Source organism: Marmota monax, unplaced genomic scaffold (genome assembly GCF_021218885.2).
Source record: "Marmota monax isolate L192 unplaced genomic scaffold, Marmota_monax_Labrador192_F-V1.1 WCK01_AAM20220418_F8-fsc00023, whole genome shotgun sequence".
Classification (NCBI taxonomy): domain Eukaryota; kingdom Metazoa; phylum Chordata; class Mammalia; order Rodentia; family Sciuridae; genus Marmota; species Marmota monax.
Genome location: NW_026692907.1, coordinates 3,247,685 through 3,254,043, shown reverse-complemented (window position 1 = coordinate 3,254,043; position 6,359 = coordinate 3,247,685). Strand labels below are relative to the sequence as shown.

The following is a 6,359-nucleotide window of genomic DNA, read 5'->3' as shown; positions in this document are numbered from 1 at the left end:
CCTCAAAAAGAAAGAAGGAAGCCAGGCACAGTGGCGCACGCCTGTAATCCCAGCAATTCAGGAGGCTTAGACAGGAGGATTGTGAGTACTCAGCAACAGTGAGGTGCTTAGGAACTCAGTGAGACCCTGTCTCTAAATAAAATACAAAATAGGGCTAGGGATGTGGCTCTGTGGTCCATTTCCCCTGAGTTCAATCCCTGGTACCCCGCCCCTCCCCCCCAAAAAAATGAAAGAAAGAAAGGCCAGGTACAATGGCACACACCTGTAATCCCAGCAATTCAATTAGGAGGCTGAGGCAGGAGGTTTGCAAGTTCTCGGACAGTTTCAGCAAGTTAGCAAGGCTCTAAGCAATGCAGCAACAGCCTGTCACAAAATAAAAATTAAAAAGGGCCAGGGATGTGGCTCAGTGATTGAGTGTCCCTGGGTTAAACCCTTAGTTCCAAACAAACAAACAAACAAACAAAAAGCAAAAAAGGATGTTAAAGGTATTTGTGTCCCCTTCCCTGAAATCTGGATGAAGTGGTGCTGCTTTGTCCACTAAAGTATGGCAGAGGTGGCAACATGTGATTTCTGAGGCCAGGCCAGTTGGTTTCTTGGAATACTTCCATCACCTTGGTTTCAGAACTCTTCCTTTTTTTCCACCCAAGTTCCATTGTAGCACTCAGCTCCATCCTGACAACTTTTTATTTTGAGACAGGGTCTCACTACATTTCTGAGGTTGGCCTCAAACTTGTGATCCTCCTGCCTCAGCGTCCCAAATCATTGGGATTACATGTGTGTGATGCTGTATGCTCGACTGGATTCTTCCTTTGGAATTACTCCAGCCACCTGCAGAAGACACAATCCCAGCTGAATGTGACTTTCATATCATCCCCAGACCAGGCACTAGATATGTGAGAACAGAAACCTCCAGAAGATTCTGGCTCTGAGCTCTTGGGGTCTTCCTAGCTGAGGCCCCAGATAGCATGTATCAGAGAACTGCCATCCCTCCCTGCCACACCTTGTTCAAGATCATGGAATCTCTAAGCATAATCAAATAGTTGTTGTTTACACCACTAAATTTGAGGTGCTTGGTCATGTAATAATAGTATCTGTAACAATGTCAAAGTAAACTTCTTTTTTATGTACAATAAAAGGAATTTCTTGTATGGAAACTATATACATTTTGAGCCTTTTGTCTCTTTAACAAATGCTAAATTAAAATGTTATAGCTTAAAGCAAGAAAATATTTGTCAACTTTGAGAAATTACCCTCAGAGCACAGTGGGGGAAATGTGGGTCTGGACGGTTACCTTGACCTTTTTTTTTGTGGGACTGGCAATTGAACCTAGGAACCTGTTTTTTATCTTTTTTTTTTTTAAGTATTGGGGATTGAACTTAGGGGTACTCTAACACTGAATTACATCCCTAGACCTTTTTATTTTACCCTTGAGGCAGGGTCTCACCTTGAACTTGTGATCCTCCTGCCTCAGCCTCCTGAGTCCCAGGGATTGCAAGCATGCACCACCACACCCTGGGCTATTACCTTGAACAAGCTACTAACAGGGGCTGGGGATGTGGCTCAAGCAGTAGTGCGCTCGCCTGGCATGCGTGCGGCCCGGGTTTGATCCTCAGCACCACATACAAACAAAGATGTTGTGTCTGCCAACAACTGAAAAATAAATATTAAAATCCTCTCTCTCTTCTCTCTCTCTCTCTCTCTCTCTCAAAAAAAAAAAAAAAAAAAAAAACAAAGCTACTAACAAATTTGCTTCAGTTCAAGTGCCCTGGAAAGGACCCTGATTTTGAGAGTTGCAGTCCAAGGTTTATTGGAAGATGTGTCCTAATGAACATAGGGAGGTAACATTGGATAGCAACAGAGGCTTATCTCAGTGACTGTAACCAAGGTCTCAGCCGGAGAGCCCAGGAGCTGGCATAGCCCCTCAGGGTGTCCTCAGTTGGGGTAAGTTAGCAACAGGATGTTATACCTCCACATTAACTAGCCATTGGCCATGACCTCCCAGGGGAGGCAGAGTGGGCAAGGATCTGAGTCCCAGGGCCAGCTGGGCATGGTAATGCACACCTGTAATCTCAGAGACTTTGGAGGCTGAGACAGGAACAATTGAACATTGCAAGTTCAAGGCCAGCCTCAGCAACTTGGTGAGACTTTTGCAAAATAAAAGTAAAAAGGACAGGCTACTTGGCAAGACTGTTGCAAAATAAAAATTAAAAGGAGTAGGGATGCAGTTCCATGGTAAAGTACCTCTGTGAACTGTCAGGAGACAAGATTCCTAGAAGCTCATGGGTATGTTAGCATCATGATGAAGTACCACTACCATGTCCACTGCAAAATCTGAGACTCAATTTCCTTCCATACAATGGGAATAATGATGGCTTCCTGGCATGGATATGGGAAGGAAATGAAAGTGGATCTTAAGAATCCTGAAAAGAAGCTGGGCACTGTGGCACATACCTGTAATCCCAGCGACTCGGGAGGCTAAGGCAGGAGGATCGTAAGTTCAAAGCCAGCCTCAGCAACTTAGCAAAATCCTAAGCAACTCACTAAAATCCTGTCTCAAAATAAAAAACACAAAGGGCTGGGGATGTGGCTCAGTGATAAATCTCTCCTGTGTTCAATCCCCAGTACCAAAAAAAAAAAAAAAAAAAATTCCTAAAATTGTACTCAACATACACATTTCCTTTATGTCAAGAACTCTATACATGGGCTGGGGATGTGGCTCAAGCGGTAGCACGCTCGCCTGGCATGCGCGGGGCGCGCAGGGTTCAATCCTCAGCACCACATAAAAAGATGTTGTGTCCACTGAAAACTAAAAAAAATAAATATTAAAAAATTTTTAAAAAAAGAACTCTATACATGATCACATTTCCCTTTTTGCCTTGGCCAGCAGGGAGCTTATAGCTTCATCTTGTTGCTCATTTACTGCAGACACATTATTCATTTTTATTCTCTTCTTTTTTCCTTTATCCTCCTTGTCTCTTTCTCTTTGTCATTCTCTCCTTCTCCTTCTTGGTACCAGGGATTGAACCCAGAGGTATTTTACTACTGAGCTACTTCCCCAGCCCTTTTTATTTTTTAAATTTTGAGACAGAGTCTTGCTAAGTTGCTAAATTGTTTGAGGGCCTTGCTTACTTGCTGAGGCTGGTTTGAACTTGCAATTCTCCTGCCTCCGCCTCCTCAGATGCTGGGATCACAAGAGGCAAGTTCCACTCTTCTGGGCTCTTCCTAATTCCCTTTCTTTTATTTACTTATTTTGCCTAATTCCCTTTCTTTTATTTACTTATTTTGTGATACTTGGAATTGAACTCAGGGGCACTCGACAGGATCTCACTGAGTTGCTTAGCGCCTCACTAAATTGCTGGGGCTGACTTTGAACTCACTATCCTCCTGCCTCTGCCTCCCAAGCAGCTGGGATTACAGGCGTGCACCACCATGCCTGGCCTCTTTCTTTCTTTCTTGTTTTAAAATATTTTTTAGTTGTAGATGGACACCATACCTTTATTTTATTTATTTATTTTTATGTGGTGCTGAGGATTAAACACAGTGCCTCACATGTGCTAGGCAAGAGCTCTACCACTGAGCCACAACTGCAGCCCCTCTTCTTTCTTTCAATAGCCCTCAGTACTGTTCCCTTGTTGCTGGTGTTTTGACCTGGAGTCACGTCTGCGGAGTGGCAGGGGTAAGTAAATGCATAACAAGAAACTTGCTGCACTGAAGACAACTAATTTTCTGAGAAGCAGCAGAGCCTCGCCTGATATTCAGCCCTGGCGCCTGCTCAACTTCACCAAGCACTTGACTCTGGGTCTTGATTTGTTTGGGCACTAACCAACCAGCTGGCATGGGGCACAGGAATCCCTCTGTTGGGAGGATGACTCACTGCTCTGACCAGCTGGTGAAATACCACGCAGGTAGTGAAGTGGCGCGTGGTTAGGACACTGCCATTGGCCAGTGATCTTATTCCTGCCTCTTTCCAGAAGACTCCTAGCCCTCTACCCACTCCAGATGGCTATTGGCAGTCCCACCCTGCTATTGGAATGGGGCCTTTTAGGGAACAGAACAGACATTGTGGTCCAGATGCTATGGATGAGCAGGTTCCCCCCACTGCAGGCTGCCCATCGAATTTGGCTCCTACCCCAGGACATCTGGAAGACTCAGTCATGGGGTCCAGGTGGGCTGGGTTGGCTTCTCTGCCTGGAGATTCCTTCACATCCTACAGGACAATCCTATGAGTTTCCCCTTCCATCTCCTCCCTCCCTCCACAGGAGGCCCCTGAGGGCCAATGGGCTGCTGCGCCCACTACTCCTGTTTCCGGGGTGGTGTCAATGGTGTAAATATGCTCCTTGCTCATGGACAACACTTCCTGGGCAATATGTTAGCAGACATTTGTTGAAGGGTTTCAACTGTCCCATTATTTGTGGCTCAAGGCTCTCTCCATCCTTCTTCTATTTGTGGTTCCACATCAAGTTCAAGGGACAAGAGGGATTGGGATGTCTTGGATGAGCCTGGGAATGTAGCTGACTGGGCGACGTCCTGCTCCCACAGACTGCTTTCCGCTCAACACGTCATCGCCCAATGCATGCTTGTCTTCGGGGAAGACTGTTACCTGGGACTTGGCTCCTGGGCTTCAGGGGGCTCTGAGAGGGAAGGATAAGTTTGAAATAGTGCTGGTGCCAAGTAGGAGACCAGAGTCTGTCTCCATCCAAACCCTGCCACCCCAGCTGGTGACCTGGTAAGTCATGCACTCATCCTCTTTGAGCTTCAGTATACTCCCTGGGAAATGGGTGAACTAGTGCCCACTTTTAGGATTGTCATGAGATAGCATTGGGAAAACTACCACTGTCTACCATTTCCTCATCACACTTAAGCACTTAACTGCCAAGTGCGGTGGCACATGCCTGTAATCCCAGCAGCTGGGGAGGCTGAGGCAGGAGGATCAAGAGTTCAAAGCCAGCTTCAGCAAAAGTGAGGCCCTAAGTAACTCAGTGAGAACCTGTCTCTAAATAAAATACAAAATAGGGCTGGGGATGTGGCTCAGTGGTCAAGTGCTCCTGAGTTCAATTTCTGGTACTAAAAAAAAAAAAAAAAAAAAAAAATCTTTAGCACTTAACTAAGTGCAATTGACAGCTGTTATCTCATTTAATCCAATAAGCCTGAAAAAAATTGGTGGAATGACCCTCATTTTATAGATGAGGAAGCAAAGGTCCACAGAACAAGGTTGTTGCAGTAAGTGACAGCACCAGTCCTCACGCACTCAGGCTTATCCAATCCCAAAGTTAAGAGTGGTCAACTCCCATGCAAAACCCACCTTTGATGCATGTACAGAGCTTGGCACATTACAGCTATTTAATGATCTGTGCTCCATTTTCCCCTGGTAAATCCTGTGCACTGACCAAGAACTTGAGATGATCATTCACTCCTCCACATCTTTCACCCAGGAGGATGAGGAAACTGAGGCTCAGAGAAGGTGAATAACTTGCCCAAGGCCACACGGTGAATAAGGGGTAGAGCTGGGGTTGAAGCAGGTCTTCTGCTGGACTCGGTATCTGTGTTCCCACCACCCTACTACACCGTCTCTGTGTTAGATGGCTGTCCACAGGTTGGTAGCTGGGACTGTGGCACCTCTTGACCTCTTTCTCTTTCTCTCTTCTTTCTGTGGTGCTGGGGATTGAACCCAGGGCCTTGTGCATGCAAGGCAAACACTCTACCAACTGAGCTATATCCCCAGCCCCTATTCTCTTTCTCTGAACTTCCCAAATATTACTACCTCATTTTTTCCCCCAGTACTGGCAAGTAAACCCAGGGATGCTCTACCACTGAGCTACACCTCTGGCCCATTTATTTTTATTCTGAGTCACAGTCTCACTAAGTTGCTGAAGTTGGCCTAGAATTTGTGATCCTTCTGCCCTCAGCCTCCAGAGTAGCTGGAATTAAAGGCATGTGACCCTCGCACCCAGCCCACCTCATCTAGGAACGTGAAACTCCTCTGCCTGAGGCAAAGCCGGTCACTCCCTCCCCCACACCAGAATAATCGGAGGCTGCAGAAGTCCAGTGGTGACTAGGGTCACACCAGGCAATGAGTGGCTGGCCTCAGGACCTTTTCCCAGGGCAGGTTATTGGAAGGGGCAGTCAGTCCTTTGGCTGTGAGCTCTGCTCTTCGTGGAAGGGCACTGGGCAGAGGAAGGTGGTGACCCTGGAGCCAGCTAGAGACACAGGAAAAGCTGCTGACTTCCCAGTTTCGCTGGGGATTCCTAGTGCCCGGCCGGCTGCCGGGATGATGGGGTGGCAGGGCGGCTGTCTGAGGGCAGGAGATGAAGGCCGGAAGGTAGGTCTCCTAAACCCATGTCAGCTGGGGACACATTATG

General features: G+C 46.8%; 1 non-coding gene across 1 annotated transcript; it reads right to left on the bottom strand.

The window, feature by feature from the left end:
• Positions 1 to 5,647: 5,647 nt before the first annotated feature.
• On the bottom strand, positions 5,648 to 5,721 carry Trnaa-ugc (transfer RNA alanine (anticodon UGC)). The gene has a single exon. It is a non-coding gene; the product is annotated as a tRNA-Ala (tRNA).
• Positions 5,722 to 6,359: the final 638 nt, after the last annotated feature.